An 11,991-nucleotide genomic window follows, 5' to 3' on the forward strand; every position below is an offset into this window, starting at 1 on the left:
AATCCCACTGGAAGACTAAGATATAATGGGAGAAGTGAGAGCTCTAGAACCAGGCATATGAAGCCTGCCTTGCAAGCCCTTGTACCTTGACTATTAGGTACAGTAATCACACCAACCTCATACAATATGTCGTAGATTTGCATAAAACACCCAAGGTGTGTTCTCAAATTCTGCATCCCCCTTTTCTCCCAAAGAATTACTATTCTTGCATTAATATTCTACAGAAATATCCATCTCTACAGACAGATGTTGTCTTCAATCTAGAAACCAAGAATGCCATGTCTTAACTCAAGGTAGGAACTAGGTTCTTGGGAGGCTGAAAGGGGAGCAAATGTTATGGGGACACTCTGGAGAGTCCAGTTTTTGTTTCCTCAAGGCATGCTGTTTTGATCATATCTTTATCACTGCCCTTCTTTATGGGTATGTGAAAAAAAAAAAAACAGTATTCTCTCAGCAGCCCAAATGCCTCACAGGAATGAAGATCGTAGGTTATTTGCTCTGTATCTCTTGAGTGAATAATAAGTCCTGCTGAGGTGCTCCTATAAATGTTGCATTACAACCTGAGAATTGGTAGAAGGAAACAAAGGTTTACCATGGGTTGATAAAAGCCTGTTTTTGGGCATTTAATTTGTTCTGTGTAAAGGTGATTAGCATTTCTGTACCTGGCATTTATATACTCAGCCAAACTGGCTCAGCTTATGAACTCCATGAAGCTGTGATAGACTATATGCTTCTTTCTTCTTGCCTAATCTAAAAGTGCACTGTTCTGCTGCTCCCAACACAGAAGCACTCAGAATGCAAGAAAGTCTGTCCTTTGAGTGACAGGATAAAGTTAACTCACACTCTCAGCCTGGAGATGCCTTAGTTGGATCAGTGGGTTATCATTGATATACCAGATATGCCCTTTTGTATCAAATAACTTACTTCTTCCATTTCCATTCAAAACACCTACAAACTTAAATCCACCACATTGACATAAGAACAATATAAACTACTTCAAAGTGATTGTTTCAGATATACTCACTCACATGCTTATAATTTCCCATTGTGTCAAATTCAGTTTAGCATCCTCCTGTGTTATACTGGCTTCTGTTTCCAGAAGAAATTAAAGACACAAGCAAAGCTTTCTAAGATCACCTCTACTTTCTTATAATGACATTCACATATCTCTTTGTGCTGACCTCTCCTGGGCATCAATTTCACTTCTACCAGTCTCATCTCTTCTTATAAACACTACTTTATATTCTTTGAATATCACCAGATCTCTTCTGAAGTTGAAGTATAGCCTTGGCTTCTGGACTTGAGGAATATCTCAAAATCCTTGTTTGTAAAATAATTATCTTTGTCAATATTAGTTCCTAGAACTATCTCAACCTAGGTACATGGTACTTTTGTCTGATGAGTTTTTCAATGTAATACAAAAACTCTCAAGTATAGTTCCAATTTACTTCATTTTGTGAATACAAGGCTAACATTTTTAAATGCATTAGAGTTGTTTTAAATTCATAAGGGACCATGGGTGTCTCTTAGTGGCACTTCGGGATCAAAATATATCAAATCAAATTCATTATTTTTGTTATCTTATCTTCCTACAGTGATTCTTTGAGGATTACTTAATGATACAATATGAATGAAAACAAGTAATATAAATGCACACACACACACACACACACACACTGTCTCTGTATCTATCTGTCTCTCAAACACACTTAGATACACACACACACACACACACACACACACACACACACACACACACACCTTAACAGTGAGATTTAAATTCAGTGTGTGTTTTTTATTGACCCAGTAATAAATGGCTGTGGAAACTAAAGAGAATTCAGCATTAGTAATTTCATTTTGAAATGGATATCACTGATTGATTGAAAATTACATATAATTTGTAAATGTGCAATCTAAGCTAAAAGCATCACTTGAGGGGTTTTTCTAAGTTGAAAATAAGATCAGAGCTAAATTTGTTATGCACTGATTTGGGACAGATATAGTACTACAAATTTTATATCTAAAAGAAGTTGTATCCATCTCTATGCCACTGTCAAAAGAACTGGTTGCTAAGGAAAGGTGGGAATGAAGTTACATAGGTACCAAGTAATGTTTCAAAAATAAGTGGATTGACATTAGCACTACCTCTATTTAAAATTTCCACATCACCAGATATTTTGTAGAGGATTTTGGATGATCAATATGTACTTCAGGGGCAGGAAGTAAAATCAATACTTTGTGTGTGCCACGGACTGCCCCAACAGCGAGAATGACAAACAGGAACTTTATTATGAAAGATATGCATCCCTCACTGTGGGAAGTTGGTATTTATGCAACACATGATTGAGTCCTGACCTATGAGGCTAGAATAATGGGTAATTTATGCAATAGTAACTGGGCAGTGGTGGCGCGTGCCTTTAATCCCAGCACTTGGGAGGCAGAGGCAGACAGATTTCTGAGTTCGAGGCCAGCCTGGTCTACAAAGTGAGTTCCAGGACAGCCAGGGCTACACAGAGAAACCCTGTCTTGAAAAAACAAACAAACAAACAAACAAAATGCAATAGTGGCTTAGTTATATATAAAATATAAGTGTATATTAATTAGATGACATGTATTAATCATTATATGCAGAGTTTACATACATCATTATATGTGGAATGATGGTTAAAAGGCTCACTTAGCATGAGATAATTATCCATGCTTCAATTGAGCACCCTGTTACTAGTATTATATAATATCTAGGGTTGTTATAAGGATAGGATAAATTCATACTTATGATGATCTTGGAATAATCTCTCCTACACATAGTACTACTGAAGTGCTTGTTAAAGGTAAGGAAATCTCAGGAGGCCACTGGCACAGTAAAACTGATCAAGAATATAATGAAAGTAACTGAACTGTCTCCTCTCTGGAAGCAAGTAGTTTTGCAGGGATTAAAAGTAACTTAAATTGTTGCTAATTCATAATATTCAGCTCTAATATACAGCTATTGTTTTAACTATTTTATTGCGTATGCATAGAAACTTTGAAAGTTAGAATTAGTTTGTTGCTTTATTTATAAATCAAGTATATCAATAAAGTACCCTCCGGCAAATCAAACAGATTTTTCCCAGCAGTGATTTAAAAAAGAATTATAGAAATATAGGGTTTTTAAATGTCATATAGCCTGTATCTATGTGCTTGTGCATGCAAGCATTCACATGGATGTCTCTGCAATCTTACTTTACAATCAACATCAACATAGAAAAGTGGACCATTGTCAGAGTCCAATTCTGTCAGAAGCCATATCACATCTTCATACATCTTCATTCCTCCATGTGTCTGTGGCCTGAAGTTGGACATCATCATCCCACCTTATTAACCTCAAGAGGTACCATCAGATATTTTATTATTCCCTTTTACTACAACTAAATACTATTTTCATTTTTTCAAGTTGTAGTAATCCCTCCAAGCAATCATGAAAAATGCCAATACAAAGAAAACAAATAGCATTAGCAAATTCAAGCACAGTTCTTTCCTTTAGCTTCTTTGGGCATCTGAAAGAGTTATTAGATTCCCCAATAGAGTTCATCTTTGTAGGAAGCCAGCCTGGTAAATGACTGGGATTTAAGTATTTGGTCATGATACCCAACAGACCACTGCTATTGAGGATACCTTTTACACCTGGAACTCAAATGAGGCATTATTTTTTACAAAATCTGAGTGTCTAATCATATCATGAAGAAGCCTTTTGTTATATGTCACTCAGCTGTGGGTCATCTGTTTAACAGCTATGTCTCTGCTCTATGATTATAAGCCTGAAATGAATCCAAATCACAATCCTGAGAGCAGTGTCTACGTGCTTTCCTTTAGCTCCCCTCTGAACACTTCTCTATTACTATTCTAAATCAAATTCTGAACTTCAAGACCCCGATAATCTGCCTCATGCTATTAGAATCATGTGTTTTAGAAAAGCGGAGGCAGAAAACAGCTACTGTCAGAATATCACCTGACAGTGACTCAAAGGAGTCGGGCATCTGAGTTCGAAGTAACCATGCACATTTCATTAACACATTGTGTTGTTATGAGTCATTAAAAATAGACTTGACCTGTTTAGAAGTTTTACTAGTCTACAATGCTGGGGGAGGCAGCTAAAAGAAATCAATCTTAGAAGTGATAATCACTTTTCTACCACTGTGACAGAAAAGCATGGGTAGATCAGTTTATAGGGAAGAAAGATTTATTTGGCTCACATTTCGGGATTTTTAGTTTGTGCTCAGTTGGCCTGTTGTTGCATGGCTTGTGGCAGCAGCAAAGTACCATGGTGGGATTGTATCGTCAGAGGCTGGGCTCACCGCAAAGCTGCCTGGAAAGAGGGAGAAGAGTCCAGGACTTCAAGACCCAACTCAATTATATAGTGCCCCTCAAAAATTCTACTTGTACAACTGAGTTCCACTTCCATAACGCTACACCAAATACCAACAGTGCCAGCAGCCGAGGAACAAGCCTTTGCTACACCGAGCTCTGGGATTTCAGATTTGAATCATTCAATAGTTGCTTCATCCTTTCCAGGGTTATTTATTGTGTACCTGCATTTCTCACCTATAAACACCACAAAACATATTCATCCAAGTGTTTTCCAACAGGTCAATCCTTTCTAAGAGAGAAAATGAAGTAGCTAGAGCTATGTCACATAGATCATGTGGCTCTAATAAATTCCTGTTGTACTGTGTGCAGGGGTCTTTTAGCAAAAGTCCTTGATACATTTTAAATTGCATCTATTTTTCAGTGTCCGCAAAGAAAAAGTGGAAGGTAGACCTTTCCCACCACTGCCTTCATTATTGTGCGACTTACGTATGGTCATGGGGATCTTTTCATTTTTCCTTTTGAACTTTGTCCTTGCTTGAAATAAAAGCACAGGAAGTTATCAGGAAAGGAGGCTCAGTCTGTAAGCTCTGGCCATGCCTTTGGTGACAGTTAATATTGATCGCCTTCGTTAAGATCTAGAGTCTCCCGAGGGAGAGAGTTGTCTTTTGGTGGTGTCTGTGAAGAGCTCTCTCCATCAGGAGAGTTGAGATCAGAAGAACCAACCTAACCACCAGCTGGGTTGAAGGAGAGAAAAGGAGCTGAGCACCAGCGTTCACCTCCTTCTACTTTCTGACAATAGGATGTTATGTAACTGGGACCCAAAGTAACTACTTCCATGACCTCCCATGGTGGACTGCCCTGTGGATCCATGAGGCAGAGTGAAACCCTGCCTTCCTTTTTGTGGCTCACTTCGGATATTTTGTCATCACTGTGAGACAAGTGACTAATACAACATGCTAGCATGAGTGCATGGAAGAAGGAGAAATGACTGCAACTTGCCTTTCTGATGCATGGCCACACAAGCACACCCAAGCACACAGACAGAAATTTGAAAAATGTAGAGATATTTAGAAAGAAACATGAGGTTTCAGCATGTAGGAGTGCTGACTGAGGCTTCAAAGGACCCTGGCTCTAATCCTGGCTCCTGCTTGGTGGCAAGCATGCAATTCCCACTAATTACTTCTGCCGGGCAGTGGTGGCACAGGCCTTTAATCCCAGCACTTGGGAGGCAGAGGCAGGTGGATTTCTGAGTTCAAGGCCAGACTGTTCAACAGAATGAGTTCCATGACAGCCAGGGCTACCCAGAGAGACCCTGTCTCAGAAAGAAAGAAAGAAAGAGAGAGAGAGAGAGAGAACATGAGAACAAAAATTTTAAAAAGTTGACCTTCCTACATTGCACAAGAATACCGTACTGCAGTAATAAAAATAAATAAAGGTCACTTGTCAGTTGAAACAGGATTTCAGAAATGATGCCTCATTTATAAAACTAGTATCATGGTTATTCTTTGTTGTCTACTTGACTATATCCAGAACTAAAATCCAAGTGGTAGATATTCCTCTATGTGATTTATTTTTCTTAATTAAATCATTTGAGTGGGAAAACTCACTTCTAATCCAGATCTTTGAGATGGGATGATACACATTTAATAGAGATCTTTAGAAGTGAGAAGATTCACCTTTAATCTGGGTCACACCTATATTCCGTGCCATGTATCTATAGTCTCATGCAGTATATCCCATGACCAGTTAACTAAGGAAGAGAAGACAAGGGTCTGGTTTACTGATGATTCTTCATGTTATGTACACCCCACCCCAAAGTGGCCAGCTGCACCGTTACAACCTATTTCTGGGGAAACCTGAAAGATGCCATAGAAGAGTCTCTCACAGTGGGCAGAATTTGGGAAAACAAATATGTTCATATATTTTCTTTTAAAGGAGAAATGGCCAGATGTACAATTGTTCACTGATTCATAGGCCAGTGCCAATGGATTGGATGGGTGGTCAGGAACTTGGAAAAAGCATGATTGAATAACTGGTGAGGGCAAGAAGTATGTGAATAGACCACTCCAAATGGGTAAAGGATGTGAAGATACTTGTGTCCCATGTAAATCCCCACCAAAAGGTGACTCAAAATGGGCAAAGCTCAGGGGTTCAGATCAAATCTCTTTCTGGTAAAACTGAAGTTTGGGTGTTTGAAGGAAGCTCATTCAAACTATCTTCATCTTGGTTAGTCCCATAAATCATATGAAAGTTTAATAATAAAAGTAGATATACCTGTTCTCTGGATACTCTGTCACTTTTCCCAGTCATCCCTGTTATTACCCAATGGGCCCATGAACCCAGTAGCTATGGTGGCAGAGAGGGAGATTATAAATGGGCTGGACAACATGGACTATCACTCATCAAGGTTGGCCTGATATAGTTGTTGCTGAGTGCTAGGTCTGCCAAAGCAGAGACCAACACAGAGACCAGAAATGATACCATTCCAAGTGGTCACCAGCCAGGGGCCTGGTGGCAAGTTGACTATATTGTACCACTTCTTCCATTGAAAGGACAGCTCTTTGTCTTGATTAGAGTACATAATTAGTTCAGCTATGGGTTTGTCTTTTGTGCATATAAAGCTTATGCTAAAACTACCACAGTAGGCATGTGATGACCATTTTTTTGCTTGATCAGTTAACAGAAGTTCATTTGTGAAGTCTATTACAAACATATACAGGTATATGTGACTTCCACTGATGTGAATTACCAGAGAACTGCATAACCTTCAAGAGCAAGGCAAACAAGTAAGGCACTGAGACTTAGTACTGGGGGTAATCGTATCATCACTGTAGCTTTTTCACCAGTATTTTTATATTGTAGCAACATAGCATTTCCTTGGGATTGCTATTCACCTTTATAACATGAATGAACGTTGGCTAACACAGTAATCTTTTGATCTGTAAATTTAAAATTGTCCTTCCTCAAGATATGAAAAATACATATGCAAAGCACTTTTGGTCTCTTACTGAATTTCAGCTGTTAGTAGCATTCCACATACTAATTATTTATTGGCTCCTTTATAAGAATCAGCAGACAACCATTTATGTTTATGTATAGAAACATGTTAGCTATGTTTATTGTCATTGTCATTTTTAGTAGTCGTGGGAAAAACAAACACCAAAGGTTGTCTGAATTTGAACACCAATTGCCTGAAGCCTGAGGCTATCACTTTGCACTCTGAAAGATAATTTTTATTATAATTCTTATGCTTTTTTTTTTTTTTTTTTTTTTTTTTGGTCTGTGGGATTTGCGGTCAAGTTGGAAAGGTATTTCTAGGCATTTACAGCTGATTTGGGGGGATGATTTAAGTTGGATTACAGGGAATATACTGAATATTTTTTCTTAGAATTCTTCTGAGATGTGGACCAGGGATGCTGCTCACTTGGCCAAGTGCCTGTCTTGTAGGCATTGAATCCTGGGACAGGTCACCAGTACCCAGGAAATTAGCATTCCTATGATCCCCTACTTACCAAGGCCCAGGCACCCAGGATAATGCTTGCCTACATAGGGAGCTGGTGACAAACATAGTATCCATGACACATGTGGGGCAGGGCACTGCATATTTATGAAATTCACATTTGAGTGTTATTTTAATGCCTTTACAATAGCACAAAGTGACAACTTGCACGTTTCTTCGTACCATAAGCTCAGTTGATGTAGTTTCATTAACACAAAACCTTGGATAAACTGGTAGAGAAGACATTTGGCTTTGAAATTTGTAACTTCTTTTCCTGTCTCGAGACTTGGTGCAGCTGGCATGCCTTCTGGCCTAGAGAACACCTGTGCACGCCACCCCTCCCTTTCACTGTCCCATACATACTTGCAGCCTTAGGAAATGTCTGATTTCAGTTTTCATCTTGTATGAATATAGGTCTAGCTGTTACTCATATTGTGGAGGCAAAATTGATTGATTGGTCTCCTACTTAAAGTATTTCAGGCATCACTGAAGGTGGGAGAGGAGGCAGAGGGCTTTCCCAGTGACCTAGGGATGAGGCCTTGCATGACAGAAGCTCACATAGTCCAAGGTGATGGAAGAGTCTGAACCACACTGCTGAAGAGGAAGGAGTTCAGACGGCTAGACTCTTTATAGGATATTTTGGCATCATAATAGACAAGTTGAAAGTCGGTTTGTATTTACCTCCTAATTTGAACAAAGCAGACTGTTTTTCAAATTACCTAGCCTTTCTATGATTTTTTAAGTGGATTTTCTCCTCATTTCTACCCTCCCATTCTTGGGCTTTGCAACTATATTAATGAGTGACTTTATATTGCATGTGCGTGAGCAGCGAAATCGGGAAAGAAACCAACATTTAGTGGAGAAAGGCAATAACAAACTCTGGGAACATATTGATTGAATTATCTGTGTAATTTCAATGAAATCAACCAAATTGCATAGATTTTTATCCCCAAACGTATGTAAGAAAATACTAGTTTGATACATTAGAAATATGTGTCTAATGCTTTTATAAGCCTATTAATCTTATAACTATCATAGCATTAGTTTGAAAGCCCCACCCCCACCCCAGAAGCTCATTGTCACATTTATTAGTAGTAGGTGCAACTGGACTGGTGCTTCCACTGGGGACTGTTGGGATAAATTCTGGGAGACAGCAACAGGAAGGGACATCCGTGATGGTCAGCTAGGGTCTTAAGATGGGATACAAAGCACAGTGATGGGCCACCATGGTGCTGTCACAACACAAGGAGCTACTGGATGCTCTCACTTCCTTCCTGAATATTTCCTGAGCCTCAGTCCATGATGGGCAGTACCTCCCACAGTACCTCCACAGTCCCACAGCTTTTGGACTCTGGCTACTTCCTGGGTGTGAAGTCACACTGACTCCATCTGAGTCACCCTCCTACCCCCAATCATGGCCAGTCAGTTGTCCCCAGTAAGCCTCAGGACTGAACACTTACAACTGCCTGACGCAGATGACAGGAAAGAGATAGGGAAAAGAAACTTCCATTTTCCCAAGAAAGCTGGAAAAGAGAGAAGGCAGATTGTCTCTGGGTAGGAACAGCACTCCGAGGAAAATGAGACTTCTCAGTTCTTCAGCCGAGACAACTCATACAGATATGCAGCCAGCATCTTGGTTCCTTCTATGTAATTGAGCCTGTTGAGCTTTTCATTCTGCGAGTGGGCACCATCATCTGCTGACCCCACTGGCATCAGCATGACATTTTGCCTGTGGCCTCTTGAAAGGTCAAGGTCACAGGAATACCACCACCTTCCCTGGTCAAATAAGGTTCAATACCAAACATTGTCTTCAGGGCTCTTCTCCCTGCTTGGTAATGTGGATGGTTGAAGTCAGACACTCAGGGCTTCCCGCCAGGGCTCATCTACACCTTGAATTTGTTGGGGCTCTGCAGTTCAGCAAACTTTTTTGACAAGTAGCTTGAAACTTGCTCGCTAACAACTTCTGGTATCATCTTTGGCAGGAGCCTGATGGAGAACTTGCCGACTACTTCCCTGGGGATCACAGTCTTGGCCCTCGAACCGGAGAAGGCCCCTTCAATTCCATGGAGGGAGAGGGACAGGAATCGCCATCTGTGCATCAGGATATCTTTCTTGCAGCTGAGCAGAAGGGTCCCAGCGTCCACGTCTTTGGTGAACTCTTCCATATCAAAGTCAATGTGGTCATAGAGCTCACGCTCCTCATCTGTCACAGGCGCCACAGCGTCGTCGTTGATGCTGGGGACACGTTTTTTCCCCTTCTTGTCTACCAGACAACCCATCAGTGAAATGAGATCCGCCATGGCCTCGTGCACTGAGCTATCATATACCTCAGAATGGAGGTCTTTGTCGCTGCATTCCACCTCGATGAAGAAGTAACACATACCTCTGAGGCCGTACATGATGTACGGCTTATTCTTCCCCAGCTAGTAATTGTCCGAAATGCACACATAGTCCATATCTTTGAAGAACTTGTCTTTCTGGGCAAAAATTAGAGCATCCAGGTCTTCGGAGCCAGACTCCTCCATGCCTTCTAGGCAGAACCGCAGGTTGCCTGGGATCTCCTGGCCAGTCTTCTGATAGGCTCTCGGAGCATTCATCCATCCGACCACCGCCCCTTATCTTCTGTTCAGCTTCTCCCATTCAACTTGCCTTCCCGCTCCACCAAGATGAAGGGCTCACTGTCCCACCCATCCTCCAGGGCTGCAGGCTGCACATCCAGGTGCCCGTAAATGCACACTGTTTTCTTCTAAGGATCGCTGCCCAGCTTGTCCAGCAGAATGGGAGGAAAGGGTATCTCCCAAGCCATCCAGGAGCCTCTGCTTCCCAGTATCCACCAGCTCCACAGAGCCCTCCAGCCTCTGGACATCGGCAGCTGCCACCTCCATCATCCTTCTGATCTCTCCTCTCAGGCCATGCAGACACGCTTTGGATGGCCACCCATTCTACAAGTTTCTTGACATAGCGGTCCTAGTTTTCATCGATGTATTGGAAGACAGCTCTGAGGACTGACATCTTTCAGACAGACTTCAGACCTGGGAAACTCACGCCGGTTCTGCACCACTTTCAGTTTGAGAGTTTTTAAAACAAAATTTAGCTTCCATTTCCAGCCACGTCCTTAGACACATTATTTAGACATACAGATTTATTTGAGTTCCCTGTGACTTACATGAGCTCAAATGACATACATTAAGATAGTGGCTTACAAAGCAGCCTGGTCACATGATAAGCTTCTAATGAAGCAGGACTCATGAATCAAAGGCTGACCGAAATTCATCTTCCCACTGTTTCAAAACTCCCTCAAGAGTACAGCGGGCAAGGGAGATACACTAGAACAAAGTGTAATGGCACAAATGTATAAAAATGCCTGAATGAATTCCGTTCTTGGGTATGCTAATTTGAGATGAATAGCATAATTGCTCAAGAAGACATTAATTAATACTTGACGTAGTAAAAAGTTTCAAAATACTGTTTACAAGCAAAAATGTTTGAAAAAAAATACACAATGTTAATTTGTAAAACAAAGCCAAACCTATAAAGTACTTGTTCTTTGATAAGAATATTTCCACCCCTTTATTTTAAGTGTTGTACAAAATGTTTTAGCCTAGCCCTTATGGAATAGATATCTAGAGCTAGACTTCCAAGGGCCACCTCACGGACTACACAAGAACACTCTGCTCAAAAGCTTGCCTCCGGAGTTGTCCATACTTGAAAGACTCCTCTTGATATCCTGGACACACTAACACTGGGGTCCAAATCAAACCTTTCTCTGAGTTGTTTGATCGTTTTCTTCTCTTGTTTGAATCTGAGAGCTGAACCTAAGTTTCAGAACAAATTGTTTCTTAACTATACTGTACCCTTAGGTAGGAGGCTCCGCTTAAATACCAGCCTACCATTTATTAATGTGAAGACCATCAGAACCATTCATGCAGCTCAGTGAAGAAGGGTTAATACACAAATTTAGGAGGGAATTTTTGGTGGTTCATTCTTAAGAAGTTAAGCCTGAGGAAGAACCCTGGCTCTAGCCAGTTTGTTGTTTTTTGGTTTTTTGGGTTTTTGTTTTTGTTTTTGTTTTTGTTTTTGTTTTTGTTTTTTGAGACAGGGTTTCTCTGTATAGCCCTGGCTGTCCTGGAACTCACTTTGTAGAC

The 11,991-nt window shown here is 40.6% G+C and overlaps 1 pseudogene; it reads right to left on the reverse strand.

Annotated features, from left to right (window-relative positions):
* Window positions 1-9,414: 9,414 nt before the first annotated feature.
* LOC110334314 lies at window positions 9,415-10,858 on the reverse strand (annotated as a pseudogene).
* Between the last annotated feature and the right edge of the window lie 1,133 nt (window positions 10,859-11,991).

This window comes from Mus pahari, chromosome 16 (assembly GCF_900095145.1).
Source record: "Mus pahari chromosome 16, PAHARI_EIJ_v1.1, whole genome shotgun sequence".
NCBI lineage: Eukaryota > Metazoa > Chordata > Mammalia > Rodentia > Muridae > Mus > Mus pahari.